Raw genomic sequence first — 12897 nt, forward strand, 5'->3', positions numbered from 1 at the left:
TCACCATCAGGGGCCCCATCATATTTTCCTGAATCTTATCAACGCTCTGAAACCTCTTCCCTTTCAAAGGTGATTTTAGTTTTAGGAAAAGCTGGAAGTCTCAGGGCACCAAATCTGGGCTGCAGTGGGGCTCAGTCAGCTGGATGACTTGATGTTTCACTAAAAAACCTGGTGCATGAGCAAACATGTTGTCGTGATGAAGTTGCCCATCACCAGTTGCCCATAGCTTCAGCCTTCTGAATCATCCCAATAGCTTCTGCGGAGGAATGTTCAAGCTTGATGCAAAATTTGGTGCAGATTTGTTGCTCTACTCACTCAGTCATTTTGAATGTGATGGCCATACAGTACACATGCTCACTCAACGCCATTTACCACCCCCACTAACTAGTACAGTTAGTACTTCATTGTTCATACATGCGCACTCCAGTCCACTCTCTTTGGCTGCCAGGTTACATTGAGGTTGTGCCAACCATTCTCATTATATTAACAATGGTTGGGGTTATTCCAGACAGATATATATATCTCTCTTAATTTTGTCTTAAATCAATTATTTTCTATTGACTTTTACAACTTGTTCCTATTCTTCCTCAAAGACAAAATTTTTAGATCTGATGAAGCATCTGGCCTGTTAGATGAGCTTTCCTCTCTGTTTTACAGAAATCCTGGTTTAAAATGTCACTGCTTCCATAGTTGTCTAGAGACATTTCCCAGGTGCAAGCTACAATTTGTCACTAGGTTCAGTTTCAAAACCTTCTGGCTGGGGAAAATGGGACTCCTCAACTTTTCCTTAACGTGGTCTCAAGTCACCCCGAGACTTCAGGTCACCTGTGCCCTGTGCCTCACAACCCCCTCTGCCTGGGTCTCTGTGCTAACTCCAGGAAGTAGGCCAGGTAAAAGTCTTTGATAATAGTAGAGGTGGTCATAACACTAATACTAATAATACTAATACTAAAACTAGTTAACATTTGAGTCCTCACTATAACCCAGAAACAACTGAGAAGTGCTCCCACTTATGTGACTGACATTAAACTGGAGTTTAGAAATAATCTCCTCAAGAACACACAGCTAGTAAGTGACTGTGCCCAACTGCCAAATTGTCTGAAACCTCAGAGTAGACAAGGGACAAAATTAATGCTGAGCTGGGGTCAGCATCTACTATCTAATATACTACACCTTGATTCCTGCTCTGCTTGTATGAGTGCACATTAATTCATTATATTAGATCTAACCCTGAGTGATCCCATGGGAAACTTCTAGCTCTTACAGTCTAGGATTCCAGGTAGCTGTGTTTTGGATAGTGCTATGAACAGACAATTAAAAGTTGAAGAAGCCCTGAAGGTGACCTCATCTAGGTATATCAAATTCACAGCATATAAGCTGCCTCTTCCCTATGCTGTGCCCATGGCAGACATCACTAATGCATCACAATCCTCTTTCTTGCTGAGCCTGGTTGTAGTTTCAGAATCCTTTTCAATTCTATGCTGAGGAAGCAATTGAATAAGACATGGTGCACTGGATAGACCTATTTGTTAACCAACCTTCCCAGTTTACAAATGAGGAAACTAAGATCCAGTAAACATCTTTTGAGCAATTAATATGTATCAGGTCTTATGTTGGATCCCACAGATATAAAGATGAACAAGACCTAGTCTTGTGCTCTCATGGTTTTCAGTCCAGTGAGAGATGTGGACTGTTAAACAATTACAGTACTGTGTAATGACTATTATTTGGCCACATGGAAAGCCATCTAACCTAGACTAACATTCACAGGAGACCTCCTGCAGGAGGAAGCACTGAAGCTAAGACATGAATGGAAACTGGAGCTTGTCAGATGAAGAATGAGTGAAAAAGGCCATTCTAAACAGAGGGAGGAATCCAACAGGGTAAGATAGCTCAGACTACTCAAGGAGTTATAAGTCTCTAAGGATGGCTGGAGCCTTGGAACATTAGTTGGGGAATGGTTAGCAGAGAGGAGGCCAGTAGGGGCCAGTCCACGAAAGGTCATACACGTCATGCTACAGAAGCTGTTCTTCACCCTAATGGTAGTCTGAAGACATGGATACACTCTTTCCACTGAGAAGTAGAGGCTTTTTCCCCCATCCTTGAAATCTAGGACTGATTCCATCAATATAGTGCTGTGAAAATGAGGCTAAGTCATGAAACACCATACAGCTTCCACCTTGTTCACTGGAATTCTCACTCTTGGAGCCATGAGCCACCATGTAAGAAGACCAGCTACCCTAAGACCACCATGCTGAAGGGGCCAAAAGTGTAGGTGCTCCAGCTGACAATTTCAGCTGAGCCCAGCCTTCTGGTCCTCCTCACCAAAGCACCAATTGTGTGAGTGAAGCCATCTTGGACTTTAGGCAAGCCCATCCCCAGCTGAATACCTTTGTCGATGCCCATGAAACAGAAGGCTCACCCAGCTGAGCCCTGCTGGAATTCCTGACCTACAATGTACAAGGTATAATAAAACAGTTGTTTTAATCCACTAAGTTTTGTAGTAGTATTTTTATGCAGTAATAGATAACCAGAGCAGAAAAAAATCACTGAAGATTTTTAGAAAGGAGAGTGACATGATTAGATTTGTTCTGGAAGGAGCACTTGGGCTGCTGTGTGGGAGTGGCCTGGGGAAGGGGGAGAATGGATCGGAACCACTCTTAGGCTACTGCAGCTGTGTAGTAAGTGATGACCAAGGCAGCATCAGTGAGATGAAGAGAAATGCTGAGCTGACTGAAGACCTGTGTGGAAGGTAGAGTAAACAGAATGCAGTGACAGACTGGAGAGGGGAGAATCAAGAAAGATTCCATTTTCCAGCCCAGGTAACTAGATGAATGGTGGTACCCCATGTGCTGAGACAGAGTAAGTCTTGAGGAGAAGGATGTATGGGCAGCCTAGGGAGAGGAGAGAGTCAATTTTAGATGTGGTAGGTGAGATAATGCAGGAGGGGGTGAGTAGCAACTAGAGAACTCAGGAGATCCATGGGGGTTAAAACCCAAATTAGAGAGCCATCCGCTAAGGGATGGTGATGGAAGCTCTAAAAGGGATGGAAGGACCAGAAACATCACTGTGAGGAATACAGAGGGAAACAGAGGGCAGAACCACAGGGAGTCGCAGAGCTGAGACTGATCACAGACAGAGCACAGCCTGGCCACCTGAAGCTGCCCCTCCTGGGTGCCCCCCAAAAGTTGCTTACCCCCTCCTTTTTCCTCCTGTCCCCTAGCAACCTTAGTGCTTTGAACAGTGAGACTGAGGAAATGTGGGACTAGGCTCTCTTACCTTGTCACCCATCAGAACTGCATATGCCAGCCACCCTATGCCAAGTTCTTTAATTTTTTATATGCCCTGCCTTATCCTCCTCTCTCCATTACCTCCAGCCTGATTGTTTTCTTTTAAATGCTCCTCATTTCTTTCCCATTTCATTTTCTTTCATCTGCAACCTGCCATTAAGGTTGTTTTCCCTACAGCTATTTTGACACCAAAGCAGTATAATCTGTTCTCCTAATTAGCTGTGATACATACACAAACTCCAACATCTCCTGCGCAGTGGCATTCTCTCCAGTCACCTCCCACAGCTCCCCACATAATGGAGTTGTTCTCCTTCCCACTTCCCTCTTCTCTCCTTCCTATTCCCATGGCTCCTCCAGCCAGATGATTCTCTCAAGGCCCCATTAGCCTGACCAGTGGCTACAATAGCCATCCTCCGGTTATTCCATGGAGTGAGACCATGTTTCCATAAAGACCTGGTTAGAAGCACCATAAGCATTAAGCAGCACTAATGGTATGTCAGATAAGCTTTCTGTGAGAGTTAACAAATTCTGGTGAAGTAAGGACATCACTCACAGTGGAACTCAACTAAGATGTTGAATGGAACAACCAAACTCAAGTCCAAGCACAGGAATGTGCAAATGAGCATAGAGTGTGGACACACAGGTCTAGGGTGTGTGTGGTGGGGTAGGGGGTGTTAAGTTCAGCACCTCAGAACTGAGACAGAGGTCCCCTGTTGTGGGGTACCCATGCCATGTGGAGGCAGTACAGAAGCCTCACCAAACCTCATGGGCCTTGACTCCTCCCAGTTACCTTCTAAACATACACACACACACACACACACCTACCCCCCTCCCACATACACACACACCGTATTTGCCCAGAAAACAAGTTACTGATAAATCTAATGAGCTGAGCTGAAAAGACCCAGACTCACCTTGGAATTTGCATGACTGGCTGGGCACAGCCCCAGCACAAGAGAGAGACAAGAATAAAAATCTGAGACACCAAAATATCAAGCCTCTCTTCACACACTTCCACTTTGTTGCACTTGTTGACAACAGACTTAATAGACTACAAAATTCACTTTAGCCCATGACAATCCTGAGCAACTTTCTTACCTTCAAGAGGCTTTGAAGTAACTCCTTGAAGGCTAGACAATGTTGTAGCTTCTCTAATACTCCTAGGATTCCCCTCCATCCTCAGCCAAGACTGTTCTCCTAATTAGCTGTGAATATACAGGAGAATATACATAGAGGGCTTTCTGCTGGGTCTAAGACATGCTAGGTGCCCTCATGAGCAGTTTCTCTAACTTCAAATGCCACAACTCCTTCCACAATTCTTCACAGTGTGCCAAAAAGCAAGGGTTCTCACAGCACCACCGCGATGAAATCTAGGGCTGTCACAACACTGTCCTTTGACATAATTCAGGGATGTCACAACATTGCCTATGATGTAATCCAAAGGCTGCACCAGTGCTTCTTCTGAAAATACCTGGTTCCTTAATCCCAAGGACAGTTTTTGGGGCCTGAGCCCCTGTACTCAACAGACCATAAAAAGAACCACCAGCCCTCCAAAAGAAGAATCTCAGTATTATCCAACCCTCAAACAATGTCTGTAGTAAGCCCTCTGAAAAACCTGCAGCCACCTGTGGTCTGCATTTCTTTTTCTGAAGGTCACATCCTCTGATCTCACCCCCTAAGTGTCTCTAGAAGAATTACAGTAAATTCAATCACACTTCAACACACACCTTCATGCTCCTTCCCTAAGGAAACTTGTGCTATTCCAAACTCTTTCCCCAAATATATATGGCTCCTTTCAATAAAGCTTATGAAACCCAGACTCCCAAAATTATTATAGAAAATACATTTTCTAAGCAAGAATGCATTCATTCTAAGCAACACTTCCTTAATCCGCCTTGTCCTTTGAACTCCTAACGACTTTCCTAATGGAGTTTTGACAACAGTGTGTGTTAAATCATAACCCAGCAGAGCAGTGCCCAGGCCTGCACTGTCCTCCTGCCCTGTTCCAGCAAAGCTGTAGGATAAACACACACCTGCAGCTTCTGGATCACCCCAAACTTCGTTTCCAAAGGCAGGAAAGTAGAGAACTGGAGGGATGTGTTCTTGCCCTCAGAGGCAAACTATCTGCTGCAGGTGGAATGATCTGGAGCATGTACAGTGTAGCCAAAACACAGGTTTTAGACTCCATCAGATTAGAATTAAAATTGACTAGCTTAGCCACTTACCGGCCACATGGCCTTAGGCAGGTTATGAATTTTTTGAGCACATGTTCATTTTAATCTGTGAAATGGAAATGACAACAGTACCTTTCTCAGAGGGTCGTAAAAGAGAACATTATAGAGCTTCCAGCACTGAGCATGGCACAGCGGAAGCACTCAATAAGCAATCATTATTAATTATAATTACAATGTATAATTATAATATATTAGCATGAGGATGCCTCTTTAAACCTTGAGCTTTGGGGTTTGGCACAGGGGCTGCTCTTGGGACGAGAGGATCAGGAGCCTGTCACAACAGTGGTGGGTCACATCCATGAGGCAGCTGTGGTCTCAGGAAACCATCATCATAATGGGCTTCGGTGTCACCAACTTTCAGGCACTGCTCCACCCTCGGATTGTTAAGACCTGTCAGAATCCTTCACACAGATTCTTGGTGCACTCTGGGCTCCAGAATGTCAGTGTTGTTAGGTTATTTCAGAGATGGGGATGATTGGATGAAAATGGGCATCAGCAAGCATCTAGTACAAAACCCAAGCTCCACATATGGGGAAATTAAGTTATTCCATTCAATAAACACCCCATTTAACTCTTATCACAGATTACTTCTACATTCTGAGTCATTCCTACTCATCCTCCAGAATGGTAGTGCATTGGGTCAGCAACAATTTAATGAAAACTACTATGTGCCAGGAAGCATATGTTAGGCAATGGGAATAACAGCAATGAAAAAAATGGGCAAAAACGTCTCTCACTTTATAGAACTTACATTCTACTCAGGGAAGATGGACAATGAACAAATAAATGAGTGAGCTGTAGAGAGAAAATAAAGCAGGTGCAGGTGGCAAGGGAGCAGGGAAGAGGGAGCCTTTTATGTAGTTTATGTAGTAAGAGAAGGCCTAGCTGCCAAAAGCTTGAAGCAGCAGTCTGAAGACAGTGAGGTGATATCTGGGAAGAGCATTCTGGAAACAGCAAACACAAAGGTCCCCAGTGGGAGCAAAATGAGGCTGCTGTGCTGGAAGACCAGCAGGCAGATCAGAGTGTGTGCAGCGGCATGATCAGGAGGTCAGAGGGACAGTGGAGGGCCAGATCGGGCAGGAGCTTGTGAACCATGACAGCAGCTCGGCCTCGAATTATGGAAAGATAGGCAGTCTGGGCTATGAGCAGAAGGGAGACACAAGTACACTCAAGCTTTTAAAGGGTCACTCTGGATGGTGTACTGAGAACAGACAGTACGGGTAGCAAGGTAGGGCCTGAAAGGACAGTTAGGACATGCCGACGTTATTCCAAGAGGTGGTGGTGACTTGGACCAGGAGATGGCAGTGGAGGTGGACAGAGGAGAGCGCAGACCTCACTTGCCACAGGAAGCCTCATCCACTCCTTCCCCATGTTCATACCACCAGTATGAGTAATTATGAGCTTTCTCATACTTTCACTCTGTATTTTTTTAAATATATTTCATTGATTATGCTATTATAGTTGTCATATTTGTTTTTCCCCCTTTATTCCCCTCTGCCCTGCACCCCCCTCCCACCAGCATTCGCCCACCTAGTTCATGTCTGTGGGTCATACATATAAGTTCTTTGGCTTCTCCATTTCCCATACTATTCTTAATCTCTCTCTGTCTATTTTGTACCTACCATTTATGCTTCTTATTTCCTGCACCTTTTCCCCCATTCTACCCTCTCCCCACTAATAACTCCCCATGTGATCTCCATTTCTGTGAATCTGTTCCTGTTCTAGTTGTTTGCTTAGTTAGTATTTGGTTTTGGTTTTGGGTTTTTGTTTTGGGGGTTTTTTTTTGGTTCAGTTGTTGATAGTTGTGAGTTTGGTGTCATTTTACTGTTCATAGATTTGATCTTCTTTTTCTTAGATAAGTCCCTTTAACATTTCACATAATAAGGTCTTGGTGATGATGAATTCTTTTAACTTGACCTTATCTGGGAAACACTTTATCTGTCCTTCCATTCTAAATGATAGCTTTGCTGGATAGAGCAATCATGGGTGTAGGTCCTTGCCTTTCATGACTTCAGATACTTCTTTCCAGCCCCTTCTTGTCTGCAAGGTTTCTTTTGAGAAATGAGCTGACAGTCTTATGGGAACTCCTTTGTAGGTAACTTTCTCCTTTTCTCTTGCTGCTTTTGAGATTCTCTCCTTATTTTTAATCTTGGCTAATGTAATTATGATGTGCCTTGGTGTGTTTCTCCTTGGGCTCAACTTCTTTGGGACTCTCTGAGCTTCCTGGACTCCCTGAAAGTCTATTTCCTTTGCCATATTAGGGAAGCTTTCCCTCATTTTTTTCACATAAGTTTTCAATTTCTTGGTGTCGCTCTTCTCCTTCTGGCACTCCTATGATTTGGATGTTGGAATGTTTAAAGTTGTCCCAGAAGTTCCTCAACCTCTCCTCATGTTTCTGAATTCTTGTTTCTTCATTCTGTTCTGGTTGAATGTTTCTTTCTTCCTTCTGGTCCAAACCGTTGATGTGAGTCCTGGTTTCCTTCCTGTCACTGTTGGATCCCTGTACATTTTCCTTCATTTCACTTAGCATAGCCTTCATTTTTTCATCTAATTTGTGACCAAATTCAAGCAATTCTGTGAGCATCTTTATTACCAGTGTTTTGAACTGTGCATCTGATAGGTTGACTATGTCTTCATCACTTAGTTGTATTTTTTCTGGAGCTTTGATCTGTTCTTTCATTTGGGCCACATTTTTTGTCTTAGCATGTGTGTTACATAATGAGGGGTGGAGCCTTAGGTATTCGCCAGGGCAGGGTAACCCGGCTGTGTTGTGGTGCTGTACATAGGGCAAGGGTCCGAGAGGGAACACTGGCACTTGCTCCACTCTCTGCCAGTTTTCAGTCACTTCCTCCTCTACCCACAAGCAAATTGGGCCCTTCTGGTGCTGATTCCCAGGTGGGTGGGTTTGTATATGATCTAGGACCCTGTGGGTCTCTCCAATGAACTCTCCTGTGAGGCTGGGAATTTCTCCTGCTGCTGCCTCAACCCCCACAGGTGTTTTCAGTCAGAGGTATTGAGGCTTTATTTCTCCTCACTGGAACCCTGGATTGCGTGGTCTGTCTCACTCCCCAGTTTTTCTTCCTGGTTTATTGGTTTATCCACACACAAATGTGGGACTACCAGCAGCCTACTCACCCACCTGGTCCTTCAGCTACTGCCTTGCTGCAAGTCCTCTCCACCCAGCTGCCCATCTCTGCCCCTCCTACCAGTCTGGATGAATGTTTCTTCTTTAACCCCTTGGTTGTCAGACTTTCATGCAGTTCAATTTTCCAGCAGCTCTGGTTATTTTTGTTTCTTTTTAAATTTGTTGTCCTTTTGACTGTGCAAGGAGGCAAAGTGCATTTACCTACACCTCCATCTTGGCCAGTTTGCTCTGTATTTTAATTGTCTCTCTACTTACACTGACTCTGAGCTCTGTGAGATAAGGATCCATTTCATACATTTCTATAACCTCAGCCTCTAATCCAGTGCCTTAGCACAGGGTACACATTTGTAATAAAATGAACACCTTCTTTTGTCCTCCCAGTACATGCCAGGTACTGTAGGGATGAACACCCGTGGTCTAGGCTTCAGGTAATGCAGCATTGAATGTATACACTAGTTAAAAGTGACCCTGAAAGTCCATGGTTTGTTGTCTTGCTAAGGCACAAATTTGAATTACTTGCTTGAAGACCAGTGTGTAAGAGAAAGACACTTTCCTGGCAATTGGGCCCCAGTGACTACACAGAATACACACCTCAGTTCAACTGAGTTTTTCTCCCCTTTTTTCTGCAGTGCTATTTTCCAGGGTGGGGGGGTGTCACATGTTTCAGGGTCCACAAAGATCTCCCTCTTGAAAATCAATAATCTATTGTTAAATGCAGTCTGTATCTTCATCAGGTTCATATTCTAGTGGGGAAAGACAGACTATAATAAAATGTAAGTGTTGTAGTAAGGTGTAAAATACAGATGAGAAACTAACAGGATATTTAACTTCTAAAAATCAATAAATATACCATACCAATAAAATAAAAAATAAAAACCACATTATTATGTGGTTTTTACATCTCAACAGATGTAAACAGAGCATTTGATAAAATCAAACACCCTTTCATGATTAAAACCTCAACAAACTAGGAATAGAAAAGAACTTCCTCAACATGATAAAGGACATCTACAAACATGCACAGTTAACACCGTATTTAATCCAGGTACAAAAACTGGATGCTTTCCCCCAAGATCAAGAATAACAGAAGGATGTCCAGCCTACACTTTTACTAAACATTGCACCAGATGTTTTAGCCAGAGCAATTAAGCAAAAAAGTGAAAAAAAAAAATAAAAGAGATTCAGATTGAAAAGGAAGGAGTAAAACTACCTCTTTTCACAGATGGCATGATCTTTTATAGAAAAGAAAGCCTAAGGAATCCACTAAAAAACTATACTAAAACAAATAAATGAATTCAACATGGTTATACAATATAAGATCAATATACAAAAAATCTATTGTATTTCTATACACTAGCAGTAAACATCTGAAAATGAAGTTAAGAATATAATCCCATTCACAACAGCATCAAAAAATTACTTAGATATAAATTAAACAAAACTTACTTCAAATTTGTAGTAACCAAGACCAGGTAGTACTAGCCTAAGGACAGACATAGAGAGTTAAGAAGTAAATCTACACATTCATGGTCAGTTTATTTTCAACAAAGATATAAAACCATTAATGAGGTGAGAACAGTCTTCAGCAAATGGTATCAGGACAACTGGAGAGCCAATGCCAAAGAATGGAGGTGGGCTCCCACCTCACATCACGTGCAAAACTTATCTCAAAATAAATCAAAGCCTTATAAAATCCTTAAATGAAAATACAGAAGTCAATCTTAGATAAGACACCAAAAGCACAAGCAACAACAAAAAGTAGATAAATTGGACTTTATCAAAATTTAAAACCTTTTTTGCTTTAAAAGACACAATCAAGAAAGTAAGATAGCTCACAAAATGAAGAGGACATAGTTGCAAACTGTATCTGATTATAGTTTGCATCTAAAATATCTAAAAACAAATAAAAAGACAGGTGGTAATTTTTAAATGGTCAAAAAATAAATAAATAAACAAATTAATTAATTAAAATGGTCAGAAATTCTGAATAGACATTTTTCCAAGGAAGATACACAAATAGCCAGTAGGCACATTAAAAAGATGCTCAACATTAGCAGTATCAGGGAAATGAAGACTGAAACCATGAGATACCACTTCACATCCAGCAGGTTGGCTGTAATAAAAAAGTCAGGTAGTAACAGTGCTGGTAAGGATATGGAGAAAGTGACATTGAAACTCTCATACATTGTTGATGGGAATGTAAAATGGCTGATTTGGAAAACAGTCTAGTAGTTTCTCAAAAAGTTATACAGAGACCTATCATTTGACCCAGATTCTACTCCTAAGTATATACCCAAAAGAAATGAAAACACATGTCCACACAAAAACTTGTACATGAATGTACATGAATACAGAATTATTCATAATAGCCAAAAGGTGGAAACAACCCAAATGTTCATCAACTGGTGAAAGGATAAGCAAAATGTGTTCTATTTATGCAACTGAATATTATTTGTCCATAAAAAAGAATGAAGTATGGATATGCTATAGCACGGATGACCTTTGAAGACATTAGGCTAAGTGAAAGAATCCACTCACAAAAAACACATATTGTGTAATTTTACTTATGTAAAATGTCAGAATAAGCAAATACATTGAGAAAGAAAATAGATTAGTGGTTGCTTATGGTTGGGTGGTGTCTCAGTAAGTTCAGGCTTCTACAACCAAAGTACCACAGGCTGGACAGCTTATAAACAACAGAAATTTACTCCTCACAGTTCTGGAGGCCAGGAGCCTGAGACTGGGCTGCCAGCACAGTCAGGTCCTGATGAGGCCCCTTTTGTGGGTTTCAGATGACTGACTTCTCATTGTATCCTCATAGAGCTGAAAAAAGAGTGAGGTAGCTCTTCGGCCTCTTATTATAAGGTCACTAATCATATTTGCAAGGGCTTCACCCTCATAATATGATTACCTAATTAAAGGTTCCACCTCCAAATACCAATCACATTGAGGACTTTATTTCAACATAGGAACTGGGGTAGGGAAACACACACATTCAGCCCATCACCAGTGGGACAGGGTATTGGGGCATACAGCTAAAGGGCGTGGGCTTTCTTTCTGAGGTGATTAAAAGTTCTAAAATTGATTTAGTCATGGTCTCACAATCCTGTGGATACACCAAGAAATCACTGACTTATATAATTTAAATTGGTGAATTTTACGGTATGTGAACTATATGTCAATAAAGCTGTTACTAGAGCAAAGAGACAAGAAGGGTGGAATGAAAAGATCTAACAAGTTTAATCAGATCCAAAAGTAGGAAAGAAGAGAAAATTGGTCAGAGGCTAAATGTGGAGAGAGTTTTGCAGAACACATAAGAGATGCCAATCCATGGAGTCAAGAAGCCCAACAAATCCCAAGAAAGACAAGTAAAAACAGTGTCACCTAATACGTGGTGTAAGCGAAGCCCATAAAGACACTCAAAGGGAAGTGACAACGAGTAATGAGTTAGATCAATAGCTGACTTATCAATAGCAACAATAGAAGCCTGAAGATGAAGAAATTAATTATATGTAAAATGTACTGAAAGAAAAGTACTAATATAGATTTGAGTAAAAGAAAGACAAATGAAAACTGAAAGAATTCAACTCTACTGGAATAAGGTGACAGGAAGCTTTCTGGGAAATACCTGGCACAATTTTCATGTGTAATAGGAGACCTTTAGCCCTGGAACAACAAGACCTGGATTTAAATCCAATTCCTGCTACTGCTGGGGAGAATAAAAGCTGGACAAGTCACAGAATATCTTGATAACTCAGTTTTCTCATCTGTATCACAGGAGTGTCTGCCCACTTACCTCACAAAAACTTGAATACAATCACATCTAAAAATCTTTGAAATCTGTAAAGAATGAGGCAACTTGAAGAGAGAGACTTACTTGAAATTTTAATAACAGTTAAAAAAGATAAAACTATAAAATAACTTGACAAGGAAAAGGGACTCATGGACATGGACAACAGTGTGGTGATTGTGGAGGGGAAGAGGGTTTAAAGGGAATAAATAGTAATGGAAAAACTAGAATAAAAAGAACAATATAAAACAGTAAAATCTAATCAAAATGTAAAAAAAATAAAATGACTTGACAAAATATATAGCCATATATATTTTATAATTTGAATTTTATAGTTTTTCTAATCTTAAAGTCAAAGGTCATTAAAAACATAACCCAGATGCCATTAAAGATCCGATTGACAAATTAAAATATCCAAGCGTTAAATGATCCTGCACG

Source organism: Phyllostomus discolor, chromosome 13, assembly GCF_004126475.2.
Source record: "Phyllostomus discolor isolate MPI-MPIP mPhyDis1 chromosome 13, mPhyDis1.pri.v3, whole genome shotgun sequence".
NCBI lineage: Eukaryota > Metazoa > Chordata > Mammalia > Chiroptera > Phyllostomidae > Phyllostomus > Phyllostomus discolor.